Source organism: Panthera onca, chromosome B1 (assembly GCF_046562875.1).
Source record: "Panthera onca isolate mPanOnc1 chromosome B1, mPanOnc1 haplotype 2, whole genome shotgun sequence".
Taxonomy (NCBI): Eukaryota; Metazoa; Chordata; class Mammalia; order Carnivora; family Felidae; genus Panthera; species Panthera onca.
Window position 1 is genome coordinate 174,179,327 of NC_138342.1, and position 21,492 is coordinate 174,200,818.

Below are 21,492 nucleotides of genomic sequence, written 5' to 3' on the forward strand. Positions count from 1 at the left end.
CAGGCAAAGCTCAAAGCTGGCCAGGACATACCAGGATTATGGAATTGTATGTGCCCTAAAGAGGAAAACAGGAGAGAAGAACCCATCTGGGCAATGGCATGTGGTTCATTGTGAACAGGATATGTGGATACCGTTGGGGAGCAGCAGGTGTAATGAACGCACGTGGCCACCTCTACAGATATTTAAGGGAAACAGGTTTATTTGCCTATGTATACATAGACTTATTCCTTTCCTCCCAAATATAATTTGTATCATTATGATTTAATGATAAAATATTGAGAAGCAGGAAACATTTTTTTTTATTTCTTATGCCTCATGCCACAGACCTTCAACTATCCTTTTTATCATGTATGCTCAAAATTAATATAGAAGAAAAAGGACAGAAGAGACCAGGTAGATACTAAGAGGGGGATATGGATTTTAACCACTTACTAACTAATGGGTAAAGTCACCATTAAAAAAAAAATCCAACTAACAAAAAGCATTGAATCTGTGGGAGGGATGTGGATGTGGAAAATACAGAATCATGGGCTTTGTTAGAGGCTTCATTCAGGAAGCCACTATGCTGTGGGAATTCCCCAGATAAAGAGTGTGCTACCATCAGAAAAATCAATACTAATGCCAAATTTTTCTTCTAGCTCCAGGTTATATTCAAATGATTGGGAGGAATGACTTCCATCTGCAGGAAAAAGAATGAGGCTATTGCTTATCAGTATTAGTCAAATATTTCATTAATTCACCCTTTTATTTATCAAATATTTGTTGAGCATTCATTGTACGTCAGGCATTCTTCCAAATGCAGAGCTTACACTAGAATTGAAATGTCTTTTCTCAGTATGAGTTAAGAGTCTAAAAATGTTTAATAACTTTGTTCTAGAAATGGTATCTTAAGGATTTGTGATGAAATAATAAAAAGGCAGACAAGAAGTTATATATGTGAATGTTAATATAGATATTAAATTTTTTTTAATGTTTATTATTTGAGAAAGAGACAGAGAGCAAGCAGGGGAGGGGCAGAGAGAGAGAGGGAGACACAGAATCGGAAGCAGGCTCCAGGCTCTGAGCTGCCAGCACAGAGCCCGATGTGGGGCTCGAACCCACAGACTGTGAGATCATGGCCTGAGCTGAAGTCAGCCGCCCAACCGACTGAGCCACCTAGGCACCCCCATTTAGATATTAGAATAAAAGAATTTAAAACAACTTGAATTCCAATGAGGCAGTGATAAAATAAATAACAGTACATTCACCTTGGACTATTACATAGACAGTGAAAATAGTATTTTGAAGACTAACATGATAAAATGCTTGATCTAGAAATAGGACATTAAAAAGTCAGAGTACATATGTGTCTGGATCTTTCATGAAATGCTATTATGTGTATTCTCTTTTTTATAATTTTCTGTGTTTTCTAAATTTTCTACAATAAATATATTTTACTTTTATAATTGGTAAAGCAGTTATGATTATTTATTTATTTATTTATTTATTTATTTAGAGCATGCACACACAAGTAGGAGAGACGGAAAGAGAGAATCCTAAGCAGACTCCATGCTGTCAGCACAAACCCGGTGCCAGGCTTAAATTCATGCACGGCGAGATCGTGACTTGAGCGGAAATCAAGAGTCAGACATTTAACAGACTGAGCCATCCAGGCGCCCCTGAACTAGTTATAATTTTAATAGAATTACGTAGCAGTTCATTCAGGAATTTTGTATCAGAATTAATTTTTCTAACACTACGTTTCAGTAACTGAACATAATGTGTTTCTTCATAGAAAAACACTAATTAGTAATTATTATGTATTTATCTCTTATCTATCTCCCCTAGTAGAATGTTAGCTTCTACTTCTATTTCTGTAGTGACACTCTATGTAAAGAACGTTCTGCCCTGAAGGAAGTTTTTTGTATTTGTACTGTCCAATATTGTAGCCACTAGCCACAGGTAGTGATTGAGTACTTAAAATGTGGCCAGTGCAACTGAAGAACTGAATTTTAAAATTTATTTTGTTATGGAACCAGGTGGAAAAACCAAGTGGCACTCAGAGATCTTGGTGGATCGGAGATTTATTCAATACTGGTGGGCTCAGAGGAGACCGTTTCTCCAAAGATCTGAGCCCCGAATGAAGGGGGGAAGGGTAATTTATAGTTGTCAGCTTCCATATTTGTGGCAGGTTTTCACGCGCACGGCAAACAGGGCAAGAAGAACCCAGAAGAGGGGTCTCCAAGAGACCAGAGCTTGTTTTAGTCCCGTGGGCCATTTTATGGTATAAAACTTTATCATTTTCCCAACAATTTACTTTTAATTAATTTAAAATGTAAATTGATATAGTCACACACTGTATTAGAAAGTATAATACTAGAGTCCAGAATAGTGTCAGGCAAATAGTAGGTGCTAAATAAACAGTTGGGGGTGCCTGGGCGGCTCAGTTGGTTGAGCATACAGCTCTTGGTTTCAGCTTAAGTCAGGATCTCATCATTTGTGGGTTTTGAGTCACATGTCAGGCTCTGTGCTGACAGTGTGGAGCCTGCTTGGGATTCTCTTTCTCTCCCTCTCTCTCTGCCCCTCCTCCTCTATGCTGTCTCTGTCTCTCTCAAAAATAAATAAAATTAAAAAAAATTTGTATGATGTATGGATGCATAGACAAAATTATTTGCTGATTTGGCATCATTTGATGACAATGGGGAAAGAACAGAGATAAAATTTGGTATTATCTTACATATAATATTAATATTAAAAATGGACCAGTTTGAAAGTTGTTGGCCCTAATGCCAAAATGAAATGAGAAATGGTGACTCCAGTGATATTAATAAATACGTATTAGTATGCTTAATTGCTCTATAAATATGAGATCATTTAATCCTCCTCATCCCAAGAAGTAATATCATTTCTTCTCATTTTATACCTAAGGAAACTCAGGCACAGAGAGGCAAGGTAACTTGTTCAGGGACACTTAGCTAGTGGAGCCAGGGTTCAAATCCAGGTAGTCTGGGTTCATCTGCAGTCTTAGCTTCCGTGATTTGTCTAGATGAAAGGATGCCCTTTCTAAGGACTTGGGGTGGTATTTGATGTTGATGCAGCAGGTCCCCCTTTACAGTGGATTCCTGTACGAGAGTACAATGAAGAACATCATGTACAGTGTCTTTGTTCTATTTTCAGTGCCTACACATGAACTCTTGAAATTCGTTCAGCAAACATGTATTGCATGAAACTAAGTGCCAGATATTGTAAGGTTCTGGAGCTATGAGTTATAAAGAGGCTATGTTACCTTCCCTCCAGGAGCTAAGATACCAGAAAAGATCCATCAGAAGAGATTACAAAGTGTGTTAAGTACAAAACTGAAAATATAAAAATAGCATTCTGGGAACAAGGTGAGGGGAGGCTGGGAGTAGGAGTGGGGGAGGGGGGAGGCAGAGAAGGAGGGAGGGAGAAAGAGAGAGAACGTTTGGAAAGAGTTGATACTGAGGGGTAGGGGTCCCTCTTTCTACTCCACTTTCTGCTCGACAACTCACCTGGCTCTCCTTCAGGCTGTAAGATATTCAGAGATCATGGTCAGGGCTTGATTTGGGTTTAATCCCCATCTATTATTTATTAGCTGGTGATTTGGGGGCAAGTTGTTTCTAGGTTTACATAATGGTTCAAACATCCCTACCCTGTAGATCTCATATTGTTTGTTTGTTTGTTTGTTTGTTTTTCATGAAAATCAAAATGAGATCCTGCCTGTTTGTTCATCTATGCCACCTAAAGGGGGTGGAAAAGCAAGCTTTTATCTTCAGAAGCTTGGGTGACTAACTGGCAGACCCATGCATAAATAATGAAAGGGCAGCCTCCCTGGAATGTGTCTAGACTTCAGGGCGATATCTGATTTAGCATCCCAAAGGATCTCATGTGCAAAACGCCCTGTCGGTGACTGCATTGGCACAAGTGGTGTTGTGTTTCAGAAGTCTGCTTGGAAGATGCAAGATAAAGGACGGCAGGAGTGGGGTCTGGAGGGGCACCACAGGTGCTAGCTAGCCTAAGGTCCACATTTGATATTAGTGGATCACAGGAAGGGGAAAAGCAGAAAGTCCAGGAATATTTGAAAAATAGAAATCTGTGAGCTATGACTCGAAGCTCCTCAATTGGGCATTAAAAAAAAATCACATTTATGAAACACCTTGGAGCTTTAAAATGTGACTTCAGAAAGATTTTCCCTTTCTCCATAAAATCAATCCATCAATCAATGAATCAATCATCAATCCCTGATAGTTATTATCGCCCTCACAACAAAAAACAAAAGACCTACAGAAGTTAAATTATTTGCTCAGGTCCTCTCAATGAAACCAATAAATAAGACAGGATATATGATCCAAAGTCCAGTTATCTCCACCATACGATAGAAAATAGGAAGAGTCAAAGGAAATGCAGTTGGCCAAGGTGGTTACTGACTGATTTCACGGAAGAATGTGAAATTGCTTCTTAACAGGAGAACACCCAAGCCTGGGCATGCTGTGTTGCACAACAGGATCTAGATCTACCTTAGATCCATTCATGACTCTTAATTGGGATTAATACTCAGAATCTACCCAAGATTTTCAATGAATTAAACAGGAAAATAAACACAGAATAGAGTTTTACCTCGTCAACCTTCAACCAGAGTCAAGGATTTTCAGTAAGGAGTTAGTGCTTGGCCTTTCTGCAGGCAAACTCTCTTTCCTGCAGCTGCTATCTGCAATGGCCGGAGGCCGTCTTCTTTGTCAGCCCACTCGAGAATTTGCCTTAAAACAGAAGCTCCTTGGGCAGCCCTAGGGAACCTGGCATCTCTTGAAATCCTCTAATCAAAGATAGCTTTTGCCTAAAGCTCTCTCTTATAAAGGCAAGGAAGATAGTGGCAATTATCCAAGTGATTCAAGCAAGAGAAATGAATTTGATCTTCATTACCTAACTTTTCAGGCAAAAATTTCTTACAGCAGTGCTTCTCAATTTTTCTCATGCAGAGAATCGCCCGGGGGTCCTGTTAAAATGCAGATTCTAATTTAGTAGGTTTTGGGTGGGGACGGAAGATTCTGCATTTCTAAGGAGCTCCCAGTTGACGCTGACCACAGATTCAGAAGTGAGGCTTTACCCACAAAGCTTGGCCCACTTCTGCACTTGCTATCTTTGGAGCAGAGGGTCTCAAAATTTGGGCCGCATTAGAATCACCCAAGGAACGTGGAAAAAATGCAAAGTTTGATTTGGTAGACCTGATATTTGCTTTTCTAATAAGTACCTCAGCTGTTCCCAGAGGCCATTCTCTAAGAAATGACTTAGGGGAAGCACGGCGGTGACCCAAAGTAGCCAGGTATGCTCAGCCGGGCCAGGACGCAGCCTTTGGAACCAATAAAGTCTTAGTTAGAGGTTTCTTTAAGTGGAGAAGAATATAAAAGTCAGTGAGAGTCCAGCCTCTAAATTCAGCAAAATAAGATAAAGCTAATGGTGGCACTCACATGGGGCTTCTGCATTGCTGGGCGGGAAAAGGAGTCTCAAATCTCTTCTGATCACACCCCTTGTAATTTCCTTCTGAAGGACCTGGGATGTGGTAGAAGGAGGAGCAAGCTGAGGATGATGATAACTGGCACCTGAGACCCCAGGAAAAGGGCATTTACAGTAGTGCCTGGAGGGCCCGGCAGCCCTGTGAGAAGTATGAGGATACATGCAGTCTGACAGCCATACTTTAAGTCATATTTTTCGTTTTCAGAAATGGTTTCTATGGAAACTCACCAGCCAGGTTTCTCAGTCTACAGGCAGAGATCATTTTGCGAGACGCGTGTTTTTCGGTGAAGCATCGGCTATAAAAGTGGCAATATGAAGGTGAATAAAATTGACCCATGGTACAAAAATGATCTCCTGCTCACCTTGCTTAGATGACGTCTTGCAGGAGAAAGGGAAGACACGGTTTCAGTTTCCTGTCCTGAACTACAAGAGGACAGAAGGTGATGGAGAGCAAGGTGAAGGAGCACTGAGTGTGTAAAGTCACTAGGCCTTCGTGTCCTTTGTCACATACGAGAATGGCGTTAAACTAGGTTAAACATAAAGCCCCACCTAGTGCGGGAATTCTGTGTTTCCATGCCTGCAGTGATTGTGTTCTGCTCACTGGTGCCACAATGACTGAGAAGAACAGGGGAGACCCTTAGAAACCGTTAGTTCGCTAAAGTGTATGTATGTGACTGCGCGTGTGTAGACTTAGTTACCTATTGTCTAATTTCATTAGGGTGAAGCTCTACATTATAAAATGCCTTCACCTTGAGAACTCTGACTTTTGTTTTCTACTCTTTCTGCTCCAGTCATTGCCACAGACCACATCTCTGTTCTTCTAGACCACTGAAGTCTCAGATCAAAAATAAATTGATGAAATTTGGCTCCTTTTTACAGTGACCTTTTAATTAATTTGACATAGACTTTTTTGGTTTGTTTGTTTGGAATGTTCAGATCATTTTGGTGGGTTTTTAAAAAATTTTTTTTAATGTTTATTTATTTTTGAGAAAGAGAGAGACAGAACGTGAGTAGGGGAAGGGCAGAGAGAGAGGGAAACACAGAATCCGAAGCAAGCTCCAGGCTCTGAGCTGTCAGCACAGAGCCCAACGTGGGGTTCGAGCCCATGAACAGTGAGATCATGACCTGAGCCGAAGTCATATGTTCAACCAACTGAGCCACCCAGGCACCCTTTTTGTTTCCCTACAAACTTTTTTTTTTTTTTTTTTTTTTTTAATCTTTCAATTCTGGAGCTCGGGAGTGAGTTAGACGATAGAAAAGATTTGGATCCTTTGGATACATATGTCCGAAGTTTAAACCTCACCTGCTTTGTGAAGAACGCTTTGATTCTCTTAAATCACAACTATTTCTTATTTTTTTGATCCTAAAAAATCATTGCTCTTTTCGCCATCATCCTTTAGCATATTTCTAGGTGTAAATGAGCAATCTTAGATAATATGTGATCTAAATTTATACCACTGAAATTATTGGGTAGATTAAAATATGTACTAAAAGCACACAGAGGGGTGCTCGGGTGGCTCAGTCAGTTAGGTGTCCGACTTCGGCTAAGGTCATTATCTCACAGTTCCTGGGTTCGAGCCCCACGTTGGGCTTTGTGCTGTCAGTGCGGAGCCTGCTTGGAGTCCTCTGTCTCCCTCTTTCTCTGCCCCTCCCCCACGTGTGTGTGTGTGTGTGTGTGTGTGTGTGTGTGTGCGCGCGCGCGCGCGCGCGCGCGCGCATGCTCTCTCCCTCTCAAAAATAAATAAACATTTAAAAAATTATCAAAAAATAAAAGCACATAGAGAACTTGGTAGGGATCTCGCTGTTGGATGAAACAAGTTTCATAGGAAAATGACTGTCTTGCTCTGAGAAGTCTGGGATCCCTGGAGAAGGAGCTAGACAGATGGAAAGCAGGAATTTCCCATACTGCAGCCCTGTATATCCTGAATGGATGGAGAAGTCCACTTCCGGCTCTGACACTGACAACTCTATGAGCTTAAGGGACCTTATTAACCTCCTGATTTCCAGTTTTTTCTGCTCTCAAAAGGAGGTAATACCAAGTTCTTAAGGTAGACAATTAAATACCACATGCATATAAAATCCAACAGAGTCCGTTTTGAGAACTCTGTCAACATATGCCAACAACAGTGAAAATGATGTGGGAGGGGAGCACCCTCTGGGGAGGCAGTTGATCTACTGACATTTGGGACAAACCATGGAAATAAATTCTAGGGCCGTATTCAGGCAAGAGCGGGGCCTAGGTTGGGAATAAAGGGTCATGAGGCATTTTCTGAAGTTAACTATTTTTAAGTACTTTCAATCCACCACTCCTTTGGTGCTTCATTTGTCCGAAAGCCATAGGTTTAAGAGCTACTGCCTGATTGTTATGCTTTACAACACACTCAACAGAAGAGATGAAACTCAATAAAAGAGAATAAAGTAATTTGTAGTATTTCTTTCTCCAAGGTATAAAGTATTTATTTTGAGCTACATAATTATTAAGATTGTAATTGGCTATTGGCAGGTCGAAAATTGGAAGCAAAGAAATGCATTATAAAAGAATGGAAACTCTGTGGATAATTTTTATTCTTCTGAGTAGTTTGTGCTACTTAGTTGCTTTCAGAGAAACAAATCAATAACTATTATTTAGAGTTTCCCTCTAGCTTCCACTGCTTTAGGAGCCGTTTCTCTATCAGTGATCCCGTAATTTCATCAATATGGTATCATTAGCACTCCGCAGTTAGCAATTAACCTTTATCCAACATGCTCAGTTATAGCTTTAGGAAAAAACTGTCAGTCACATGGAGTATGCTCAGATTTCAGTGGTATAGCTAGCTCTATTTAAGATAGATGAAACAGCTGTTAAAGTTATAGTTAGAGCTAGAGTAAGTATTGATTTGCAAGAACCAATTTCCTGTTTTTAAGGCAATCCGAGGAACCAAGGGGATATCCGTATCAGTCATTTTTAATCTTGGTAAGAAGTAAAGTAAGTGCTCCCTAATAGGGGCACCACGACATGCTGGTTTCTTGCAGAGCTCATTAGCAGCAGCTCCGTTTTAGATACCAGAACATGTATTAGTATTCTGCTAGTTACACTGCAGTCACTATATTTGTAGAGTGCTTTCACACAATTACATCGACCCTTGAACAACACAGAATTGATCTGCGCAGGTGCACTTACACGCAGATTTTTTTTTTTTTATATATATAAATACGGCTCAGTGTTGTAAATGTATTTTCTCTTTCTTATGATTTTCTTAATAACATTTACTTTTGGGTAGCTTACTTTAAATTGTAAGAATGCAGTATATAATACATGTAACATAGAAATATGTGTTAATTGTTTATGTTAATGACAAGGCTTCCAGTCGACAGTAGGCTATTAGTAGTTAAATTTGGGGGAGAGTTCAAAAGTTGTATGTGGATATTCTTTTTTTTTTTTTTTAAGTTTATTTATATATTTTTGAGAGAGAGTGAGAGACAGAAGGGTTGGGGCAGAGAGAGAGGGAAAGAGAGAGAATCTCAAGCAGGCTCTGCTGTCATTATGGAGTCCAGTGTGAGGCTTGAACTCACAACCTGTGAGATCATGACCTGAGCCAAAACCAAGAGTCAGAAGCTTAACCGACTAAGGCACCCAAGTGCCCCTACATGCCGATTTTCAACTGCATAGGGGTCAATGCCCCAAACCCTCATGCTGTTCAAGGGTCAACTTAACTTCCAATGATCCTCACAGCAATGCAGGGAAGTAATGTAATTATGTCCTTTCTTCTGATTGAATACTTTTAAGCAAAAACATATCCCTGCATCATTGCCCCAGATCTACCAGTAAATTTCTGTATGACCTCCAAAGTTGCCTGTGCGGGCTTCAGCGTCCTCAACTATAAAATTAGTTGTAATAACAAGCCGTTGTTTCAGTGGCTTGAAGCTTATTTCTAGATATGAGATCTGTGATTCCAGGCTTCTCCAAATTAACTTTGTATCTCGGCAAGAGTACTGTAGTATTAATTATTGATGAAATCACACCATAATGTCTTAGCCATTGTCCTATGGTATATTTTGTACGAGGGATGATGTTTTTAGTAATATGAGCACACTGTGCAGTACTTGTCTTTTGAATCTTTGCAAACAGTGTTTTGATGACCTCTTTTCTTGAAACTAATGTAGAAAATTTGCAGATCATACTTGCAATAATATTAACCATTAATTTTTTCCCCAGACCTAAAAAATTTCTTTTGACACGTATCATACATAACAGGAATAATTTAAATAGGCAAAACACAATAATTAAGAGATGGATGGAGTAGAGATCCATCCCTGTTGTTTACAGTAATGTGAATTGTCTGGCATATAAAATGTCATTAGTGAAGGGGAAGAAGATTCCAGAGACAGATCTACAAATGATCTACGTAGTAGATGAAAAATTCCAAGTAGAGAAAGAAATGTTCACTTTAATTTGTCATAAACTAACTTAAGTGCAGAAAGCAATATAAGCTTTCGTTAAGATTTACCTTTTTTTTTTTTTTTTTTTTTTTTTTTGGTATATGGGGACAGTTGATCTCAAGGATTCAAACTGAATACAATCCAGTAGAGAAACAAGTGACTGTTTTTTTTGTTTGTTTTTTTAATCCAGAAAAACATTTGCAAAGAGAAAGAAAAGAAAACAATCTATGTAATACATTTTTTAAAAATGTTCCTTGTGTTGCCTAGCTCTTGGAGAAGCTTTTGAGGAGCTCCATAGACCTTGCTCCTTCTCACTAGAGCTGAACTCGAACGTGGACTAGATTCTCTTCAGTTGCATGAAGTACTTCCAGCCACGAGGTCTGAAAAGGGCTTAGAAGGAATGGAGGAGTCTAGAACTCACTGATTGCCGTGATTGGGACACTTTGACTTAAATGAAGGGAAAAATTCTGGTGAGGACTTTCCTTGGGTCATTTATTAAAAATTCCGTATCACTGCTTTTTCAGGTTTTAATGATGATGCACACATATAGATTAATAATGACATTTTTCCAATATAACTGACATGCCAGCATTTTTTTTGTCTTTCACATCTAGTATTGAATTATACTACCATGGCCATCAAAGTAACTATTATTGGGGGGATTTAAAGTCCTCCTAAAAGCAAATGCAAGCAAGTTTCATAATTTTATTGATAAATGTATCAAATTTAAGAAATGTAATGGTACAGTACAGTATATATGTGTGTGATGGGGGTATAGCTCAGGGAGTAGAGCATTTGCATATGTGTGTGAGTGTGTGTATTTATATATGTACATATATATATATATATATGTGCATGCACACAGGTATACACATACATATACACATACATATGTATGCATGTATATATATGCAATTATTCTTTTCATATTTTCATGACCTCAGTGCACATCACAGTTAAAAGTAATACAGACATTTTCCCAACTGTGGTTGAATTGGGAGTAAAGAGCCTAGAACCCCTTCTTCCCTTGTCTCTGAGGTCACTGAAATACCACTGCAGGTTGAAAAGCAATGTGTAGTCCACAGCCTTCCCATTTTACACATGAGGAGACAGAGGCCCAAACATGTTAAAATACACGGTCTCATCATAGTCACTCATTTCCCCACCTGAGACCGGGACCCCACCCCAAGTTCAGTGATAAGATGACGGCAAACTCTTTCTCTGGATATCCAGGGTCCTGCTCTCTCGTCACACTGAGCTACTGATTTGGGTCTGTAACCTTGAACACATCAGTTGACCTCTTTGAATTGATGCTTTCTTGTCCTAAAACAGGAAAGATGCTAGGAGATATTAAAACAGGCAAAGGAAGAACAAATCTTCTACAGGACACTTTTATTTCTACAAAATGACTCCAGGGGAAATCCCCCAGAAATCACCAAAGGATTCAGCTACAGAAAATCAAACAGAACAAAGGGACTAAGAGACACTTCAAAGAAAGCAAACACTAAGAGAGACCCACCGTCCCTCTGGGCGTCTGCAGTGGAGTGGTCCTTAAAAGCAGAACGGAGCAATTGCAGGAGGGCAATGTTTTACCACAGCAGTGCTGTTAAAAATTTTCCATGGAAGTACCTCTAGCAGGAGAGAAATGGGAATATATTAGCCCTTGTCCCTTAACCACCAACCTAGTGTATAATTTGATGTGACTAGTGGCAAACACAAAAATTAATTGCAGTCTCATATTTTACATAAAATGGGATAATCTCTAGCATTTCACTTTTTATTTTGCCTTTCTTCTTGTATTTAAAATTATAAATTAATTTTAATATAAAATAATGTTTATCCACTTAGCTATACCTGCTGGGTTGTGTTTTTTTTTTTTTTTAAATACCTGCTGAGTTTTACAGCAGCACTGTGAGGAGGAGAAGAAGGAGAAATAAAGGCACAGATCATTCTCAAATATCTATTAATTATATACATGGAGACCAGAGGACAGTAGAAACATTTTCTCAGTGCCTTACCTTTCTGTTATGCTAATTTCACCTAAAATGAATGTAGGTGAATTTCTCCTCTTGTTCTCCTTTGAGCCAATGGATTACTATATGTTGATGGGTATTGATAAATATTTTCTAAGGAATGTATCCTTTTATACCCAAATATCCCGTCAAAACCTTTTATCATTTCCTATCTAACATGCCCATACCTGTCTAAATAAACATTGAGAGAAACATAGGTCAGATGCACATTAATATATAAGTTTGGCTTTGCAAAACATCTTGTGTTCTTTAAAAGGTTTTGTCCATTGTTTTCAATGAACAGAAAGATAAACGCATGTATAAACACACATAAAGGCGTAAATAATAATATTAAGAGCAAAACATTTGCACAAAGAAATATATTTCTAACTGGCTGAATCAGAGAGTAAAAGGAAAAAAAAAAAAGAGGGTGGTGGGATTGAAGTGTACTGAGGGGATTCCTTGAGAACAAGTCATGTACAAACCTTCACAGATCTTCCAAACTCCTGTTCAGTGACAACACATTAGTAGTTTGAGTCAACCTAGGTGGGACTATTTATGCAATAGGAATTAGCAAACACCCTCAAGAATTGTTTCCCCAAGCTTGGAGAGCTGATCATTAAATATGAATCAGAACACCATGGGCTAACATCCTGAAGAACCCAAGGAGGACTTTTTCAAGCCTTGGTCAGTTGTCAAGACTCCTTAATTTATATTATGGACAGATAGACTTCCTTTAGTACTTTTCTTATCTTTTTTTTTTTTTTTTTAATGTTTATTTATTCTTGAGCGAGGAGAGAGACAGAGTGCGAGCGCACACAAGTAGGGGAGGGGTGGAGAGAGAGGGAGACACAGAATCTGAAGCGGACTCCAGGCTCTGAGCTGGCTCGAACTCATGAACTGCGAGATCATGACCTGAGGGGAAGTGGGATGCTTAACTGACTGATCCACCCAGGCGCCCCCCCTTTAGTACTTTTCTTGACTTCCAGTTCTTTTAAGTGTATACATTTAGGTGCATTTGCAGCAAATTTAATGGCTAAAGTGCTGCCTAAAAAAATCCTATTGTGTTATATTAAATATCAGAACACTCCAAGAAAACTATAGTCATGTTACAATAGGGTTAAGAGAAAATAAATGATAAATATTTGAATAAAGATGAGAACTGGCTTGAAGTAACATCAACAAGATGGCTAAGTAGGCAGCCCCAGACCCTCCCACAAACGCAATTCAGCAATAGCTCAAGGACAGTTCCCTTAGTGAGAATCAGAAAATATAAATTATGACAATGATAACGAAGTGTGTGTGTGTGGGGGGGGGGAGTGTTAAAATGTATAGTCTTTGTGATTGAATTTAAGCGATAATTAGCTTAAAATAAACCCCAGGGTAACCATATACACGCCCCCCCCCACCCTCTATAGAAGCTACATAAAAGAAAAAAAGAGAAGAGAATCAAAGCAAATCAATACAAAAATTTAACAAAACACAGAAGATACTAGGAGAAGGAATAGCAGAAAAAAAAAAGAACAGGACTAAGAGAAAACAAAATGGCAATTGTATATCCTTCCCTATCAGCAATTACTCTAAATGTAAATAGATTAAATGCCCACCAAAAGATAAAGAATGACTGAATGGATTAAACAGCAGCAGCAACAACAACAACAACAACAACAACAACACAACAAGACCCAGTAGATTGAAAAAAAGTAGAAGTTTGTTTCGCTCTCCAATAAAAGTCAGAATGTAGTCAGTCCAGGCCTTTCATGGCTGCTCCAGTATCATCAAGGGCCAAATTATTTTTTATTTTTTGCTTTACAGCATTTTTATGTGCCTTAGGGTCTCACATGGTGCTTGAGCCTCAGTCATTATTTTAGTATTCCAGCAAGCAGGAAAAAAAAAATATTGAAGCAGGGAAGAGAGAAGAATGTACCCCTCCCTTTAAAGATACTTAAGAAACTTCTTTAGAAGTCCCACATGATAATGCTGCTTATGTTTCTTGGCTAGAACTTAGTCACATTGTCACACTGGACACAAGGAAGACTGGGGAATATACTTTTTATTCTGGATAGCCATATAACCCGCTAAAAAGCAGGGGGTCTATTACTAAGAAAATAATTAGGAATAGACATTAAGGTAGGAGTGTAGTAATCTTTTCCACAGCTATGCATGCAAGTCAAATCTATAGCTTTTAAAACTACTGATAACCGGTGTTTCAATTACCTATTGCCATGTAACAACCACCCCAAGACTTAGTGATTTGAAATAACAATATTTTCTCATTTCCCACAATTCCATGCTTGGTTATGCTCAGTTAGATTGTTTTTCTGATCTATATGGTGTCTGCTGGGATCACCCATGAGGCTGATTTCAGATGAGAGCTTGGTTGGCACTGGAATATCCAAGAAAGCTTTGCACACACGTCTTGGTAGGGAACACTGAGATGTCTAGAAGGCTGCAGTCTCCCCTTCCTCCTTCAGGATAGCCAAGTCTCTGTATGGTGACTCCCAGTTCCAAGAGGGTGGGTACGAACTGCCAGGCCTCTAAAGCCGAGACCTAGAACTCACAGTGCTACTTCTACCACACTACTGGTCAAAGCAAGTCACAAAGTTACCCCAGATACAAAAGCAGGGGAAGTAGATTCTACCTTTGTATGGTAGGTGTGGCAGATGCGCAGAATGAGAGGAGGAATTGCTGGTGGCCATCTTTGGAAGCCATCTTCCACCATGGCTCAACACTTCAGTTAGGGATCCTAAGTAGCCTGGGAGTTTGTTGAAGTCTGTATTTAGGATGGAAGGAAGAAGAGAGGAAATTCATAGGTGGTTGTGTTTCATATACAAGAGTAAAAATCACTGGCTTATTCCAGAGTCCCAGTTGACTCGACATTGTGAAGGCAGCGTGTAGAAATATCCATAAATTCTGCATAGAGCAGCCCCGACATCAACAAAATGACTCTCACGTAGTATTGTTGGCACTGCTAATTGGTATAACCTTTCTAGGTATAAGCTATAAAATATGTATGCCATGGATTCAGTAATTCTGATTTTGAAGTATCTACCTCAAGCATAAATTTTAACAAGTGTGAACACCTTCACACAAAAAAATGTTCAATGTATATTTTGCATACAAATAAAAAATTAGGAATAATTGTGTATTTGCCAGAAAGATTTATTTAGAGGGATAATAAATTACACTGCAGTTATTATTTATTTTTTTTAAGTTTTTTTCTAATGTTTATTTTATTTTTGAGGGAGAGACAGAGTTAGAGACAGAGACAGAGAGACAGTGTGCAAACAGAGGAGGGGGGGCAGAGAGAGAGAGAGACACACAGAATCCAAAGCACGTTCCAGGCTCTGAGCTGTCAGCACAGAGCCCGACGTGGGGCTTGAACTCATGAACTGTGAGATCATGACCTGAGCCGAAGTTGGATGCTCAACCAACTGAGCCACCCAGGTGCCCATACACTGCAATTTTAAAGAATAATAATATTTGAAAGGTCTTCACCTATTTGAAGTGGCAAAAGTAGTCTAAAGAGGAGAATATAAATAGTATATGTACAAGTTATGTATACTTTTCTTTTTGCAAAATTATGCATAAAAATTCTGAAAGGATATATAACAGTATGTTAATAATGGTTGTATTATGGTTACTAATATTATGGTTTCTTTTTCTTGGTTGTCTTTTCAAAACTTTTTAATAAACAAGCATTATTAATGTACTAAAATCATATTAAATAGGGGCGCCTGGATGGCTCAGTCGGTTAAGCGTCTGGCTTCAGCTCAGTTCATGGTCTCACGGGCTCATGAGTTTGAGTCCCACCTGTCGGGCTCTGTGCTGACAGCTCAGAGCCTGAAACCTGCTTCAGATTCTGTGTCTCCCTCTCTCTGCCCCTCCCCTGTGCTCTGTCTCTGTCTCTCTCAAAAATAAATAAGACACTAAAAAAATTTTTTTTAGATCATATTAAATACAATATTAAATACTAAAGCAATTGCACAGTATCCACTTGGCTTGGTTTATGTTTTCCAAAAATAACCACGCAAAGTGAGTTTATATGAGTCCTCACTGTTCTTCCCAAGGAACAGACAATTATACTCAAATATTCCCTTTCTGAATACAATTTCAGTTTGTGAGCCCAGCCATCTGTGAGATTTGTTGCATCCCTTCTTCCTATAGGCTATTGTTCAGCTTTTCAGTTATACTTTGGAGTAAATACAGAAGAACTAACAGTGAGGTTATCACCTCTGATAGCAAATGAAAACAAGGTCCTGGGAACCTGGATAAAATCAAAAGGCGTGAGACCCAGGGTAAAAGATCTAGTAAGGTAAAACTACATTTCAAATCCCCACATTATTTCACTGGGTTTTAAGTCAGTAAGGCCTTCAGAGTTATTGTGTGTCCAGTTTGGGCAGGACGTTAAGTGAAATGGTGACCTGTCAACAGTAGACACAGTCCCTGTCTTGAGGGAGAGAGAGAACACAGACAAAGACGGAAGCCATCAGGAGCCCTTACAGAAGAGCCCAACCACAAACAGACATTGGCACAGAGATCCTGGGCATGAAGAGTCCGTAGAGATTTAATTTTTTTGTTGTTTTTTCTGAAGAAAATGAACTTCTGCCTTTGTTTTTATTCTTATGTTAATAGAAAACCATGTGATTCGTCTTCAAGCTTGATAAAGTTCCTTCTAGACCCATGTCTGCTCACTTCTGAGCCATTGCTGCTTCACTGCTGATCATTCTTTTTAAAAAAAATTTTTTTTAGTGTTTATTTATTCTTGAGCGAGAGAGAGACAGAGTGTAAGTGGGGGAGGGGCAGAGAGAGAGGGAGACACAGAATCTGAAGCAGGTTCCAGGCTCTGAGCTGTCAGCACAGAACCTAGCGTGGGGCTTGAACTCATGAACTGCAAGATCATGACCTGAGCTAAAGTCAGATGCTTAAGTGACTGAGCCACCCAGGTGCCCCAACTGCTGATTATTCTTGGTAAACCCTGCTCAAAGACCATCAGTGGCTCACGCATCACCTCCAGAATATCTGTGTATGTATGTATGTATGTATGTATGTATGTATGTATCTATCTATCTATCATCTAGCTAATCTTCTGGATATATACTTTCAGTGAGTGATCTAGCAGAATCTACTCTTCCAACAGTAAACTCAAGCTAGTATCTAAAAACATTCACTACAAACAATTGACATCCATCTCCCAAACACAACTTTGACATTTGGACCTCTTTCTTCACCAGCCACATTCTTTTAACAATAAAGCATGTTTCACCCGAATCCAAATCCTACCTAATCTTCAAGACTCAATCCAAATTCTATATCCTTCCGAAATTCTCTCTAATCACAGCAAATCTAAGTATCCTCATTGACACATTCTTGTCCTCTTAACGTAAGGGCCAGCTATATATTTGATACCAACATGTGTATTACTTTGCATTGGTATCTTCAATATTCTACTTTGGGTTGTTAATTTTCTTTTCGCTTTTATTATAAGATCATTTAAAAATTGATACAAGTAACATACAAATACATTTTCATCAAAATGCAAAATAATAAAAAACATTGTTGCGTACTTGTTATATGTTAAGTATTTAAAAAAGAGCTTTGCATGTATTTAATACTTATAATAATTCCATGAGGTAGATAATATTATTATTTGCATTTTGCTTAGGAAACCAGGGTACAAAGAAGTTAAGGAACTTGCCCAAACTGTCCCCAGAGCTGGAACTCTTAACCTCTATATTATAGTATTTCTCATTAATATAGAATAATACAGAATTAAAATATCTATGTGAATGGTACAATTATATGAGACATCCCTGCCTCTGTTAACCTTTGTTCATTTATCTGTCCAGAACTTTATCCGATCATTTGCATGTTCATTCACATGCATAAGTAGCAGGTGTGAGTCTTACTCCATGAAGTGTCCATTTTTTTTTTAATTTTTTTGATGTTTATTCATTTTTGAAAGACAGAGAGAGAGCACAAGCAGGGGTGGGGCAGAGAAAGAGGGGGACACAGAATCTGAAGCGGGCTCCAGGCTCCGAGCTGTCAGCACAGAGCCCGTTGCGGGGCTCGAACTCAGGAACCGTGAGGTCATGATCTGAGCTGAAGTCGGACGCTCAACCGACTGAGCCACCCAAGTGCCCCATACATTTTTTTTTCTGTAACTGAACTTAATGGGTCGTGGTTTTTAGGATGGCAGAAACATTCATTTTTTAATTCCACATTTTCTTGACACCTTTTCTTGAGTTGTATGTAGGTTCCACAGAGGATCCCAGGTACTACATTATGGGGACCTATAAGGACCTCCATCCAAAGATATCCATGCTCCATCTAATCCTTATTTGTAAGGAGTACTGTTACTGACAGCTAGGCCTCTCCAGATCTGGGTCTCTCTTAGGTACTCCTGCATTCCTCAAAAGCAGATTTAAAATCATTCCACAATTCCTGAGCATCCCTTGGGATGCAGCAGGAACTCAGGTGGAGTTCCTTAAGGCCCTTTACCACCCAAGCATTTCCAGCACCCTCTTGAATCAGGGGGAGCTCAGTGGACTTGCCTTAGGGACTACTTGGGAAGGTCTGTAGAAAGTAGACCAGGATTACTCTGCTCTTGAATTCCTCAGTTATTGTTAGAGTGTCTATCATTTCTGTTCTCCTCTCTCCTTCAGCTCTGATGTGGCAAAAGGTTCTTGTCTCAGCGAATATGTAACCTGGTTACCTTGTTTCTCTGATACTTCTATTCTCCCACTTCAGGAGGAATATTTCTCTAGCTAATCATGTTCCACCAAATCTTCTGAACTCAAAAGCCAAGAAGATTTCACTCTTTTAGCCTGTGCTCTGTCACATCATTCCTCCCTTGTGGCAGTGAAGATGAGATGCCCTAGCAGCCTAGGCAGGGAGAAGGTCAGTGGGGTACAGAAACAATGGGGGGAAATAGCTTAATATCTCAAAATAGCATCCCACTATTCACATGTAGGTACATATTCAAATGTACTTTTTATAGCAGCCATGTATTATTGGTAGGGTTGACTCTACTTCTAACCCTTCGAGTCAGTTTTAATTTGGCTTAGCCTATCAGGATCCTCCTTTTCTTATGCTAAGTGATTGCTACTGATACACCTATGTAGCCTAAAATGGTCCAAGTGGAGTAGGGTCAAGAATTTTATTCCTTTTTGGGGCACCTGAATGGGTCAGTCAGTTAAGCATCTGACTCTTGGTTTCGGCTCAGATCATGACCTCATAGTTTCATGAGTTCGAACCCTGCATCAGGCTCCATGCTGGCAGCGTTGAGCCTTCTTGGGATTCTCTGTCTCCCCTTCTGACCCTCCCCCATTTGTGCTATCTTTGTCTCTCTCAAAATAAACTTAAAAAAATTTTTTTTGTTCTTTTTTGAATGGGGAAACACTTTCTCTCCCCTGGATGTAAATGAAGAAACTGGTAATCCTGGTTTCTGCTTGTAGCCATTTTTTTGAAGATTAGGAACACCAGAACAAATACAAAGCTGGTACTTGGAAAGAAACAATTTTAGAGTCTTGATTGTACCCTGCCTGAAGCCTGAACTATCTGTGGACTTGTCCTTGATTGTGCCAATAAGTTATTCTTAGTATCTAATTCAATTTAAGATTTTCTAATCTTAATTTGTAGATTTTCTAATGTAGATTTTCTGGTGTAGATTTTCTAATAATTGAATTTGATATCCAGAAATGGAATTGCTGGATGTGGGGTATATTATTTAAATTGGGGTCAATAGTGTCAAACTGCCCTCAGAAACACTTTGCGATGTACGTTACTTCAATTGAGTATTTTAGATTACCTGTTTCTTTGCACTTTAACCAACAACAAATAATAACAATCTTTTTTATCTTTGCCAATCTGCTGGGTGAAATATAATATAATAATGTAACTTCTCTTTATACTCCTTTATTTTCTATAACATATTTTATGTTCCTTATGAGAAACCTAACTCAAATTTGCAAATTAATGTATTTTCTGGTTGAAGACATTCTAATTTTAGGTAACAGTTATCTGGGAAATTAAAATGTTAAGTCTCTAGCAGGGCTATTTTTCCTCTTTCCCCTTCTCTGACAAAAGATAGTTTTCCGTAAATAAAAGCTACAGAGATAGGCTTACCCAACCTCACAGTAGTAGAGAGAAAGGTCTTTGGACCCTTGCATTATCTTCTAAATTCTCATTGATCTCTGCTTAGGACTGACTACTCTGACTCATGGACTGAGGATGAATTTGGCAACTCATGAATGCATGTAGTCTGTTTTCTTGATTTTGTCATGGTCTGTACTTCTTCACAGATAATTCAGCCCCACCACAGCTCTGCCTGGAACTTAATCAATATTCCCGAGGTTTTCTGAGATCCCCCAAGAGATCCATGCCCTGGGTTGTTGCCTTGCAACCCAGAACTCCCTTCTGGCCACAACAACTCCAACCCATACCATCAAGATCTCCAACATGCCTTATCAACAACCTTTTACAACTATGTCAGCGCATCTGTAAGATTTCCTAGTCTCATGGGATCAGAGGGTAATTCAGTGTTGTAACTCTGGTGCTCTGTTTCTCTGTCTCTGTCTCTGTCTCTATCTCTGTAACTATTTGAACTCTGATATGATCAAGCAATATTGCCTTGTGAGAAAATATTCCTCATTACACTTGACCTGCCCTTATTACCACCATATATAGATTTCCAAATTGTGTATGGGACACAAAAGCTCTTCTGCTTTAGTTCTACTTTTCAGCTAAACTAGCATTATGACTTCTGGGATTTCAGTAGGATTTCAGTATAACATACTTTTCTGGGGCTTGCTTCCTCCTGTCCAGTCTACTCCTGCCTTACTACATGGGAATGGCAAAAATGGGCATTCCATTCCATTTCTCTTCTTATCTGACTGTTTTCTTGACATGGTAATTCACTTCCTTTCTACAACATTGTCATTTGCCTGACCACTCCCTTTTCTGGGATCATGAGATGCCAGGAAAGAAATGAAGAGATCTAAAAATGTTATTTCTCTTATATTGAGACAAAAATTTTTCATGGGTTTATTGGTTGATATCCTTCTTCTAGGAATTACATGTTCATAGTCTTTTCATATGCTTGTGGAGTTCTTTACTTTTTCTTCTTAATTGTAATTGTTCTACATAGATTTATTTTCATTTATTCCCTTAACGAACACTTATTGAGCCCGTTATTTTCTAAAATATGTGCTTGGTGAGAAAAACAGGATTCATGTTTTCATGGAACTCATATTTTCCTAAAGGAGGAGAGATTGACTGAAAAATTAACAGAATAATCACAGTAATTAATGTATTATTCCAAAGTAAGATTCTGAATAATGAGAATAATAATTAATAGGGAATAATGAAGAAATATCATGAAGATAGGGATATAAAAGGTGGCTTCTTTGAGGAAATTATATTTGAACTAAATAGTTGCAAATACTTTTCTCAGTCTCTTTCTTGTAAAATATATATGGTATTCCATTTCAAAATTGTATATAGTCATAAAACTTCCCTACATTTGCATAAGCAAATCCAAAATTAAAAAAAA

The 21,492-nt window shown here is 38.8% G+C and overlaps 1 long non-coding RNA gene across 12 annotated transcripts in view; it reads left to right on the forward strand.

Annotated features, from left to right (window-relative positions):
• Nucleotides 1-21,492, forward strand: part of LOC144616106 (uncharacterized) — a 237,090-nt gene that overhangs the window by 91,364 nt on the left and 124,234 nt on the right. The window contains exons 4-5 of one of the 12 annotated variants that reach the window (XR_013555033.1): nucleotides 3,157-3,368; nucleotides 5,714-5,826. The exons of 9 other annotated variants lie outside the window; for them this stretch is intronic. This is a non-coding gene — a long non-coding RNA (uncharacterized LOC144616106). Of the gene's footprint in view, nucleotides 1-3,156; nucleotides 3,369-5,713; nucleotides 5,827-10,194; nucleotides 10,398-21,492 lie in introns of all 12 variants that reach the window. 2 more of the 12 variants (XR_013555032.1, XR_013555034.1) reach the window with 2 other exon arrangements.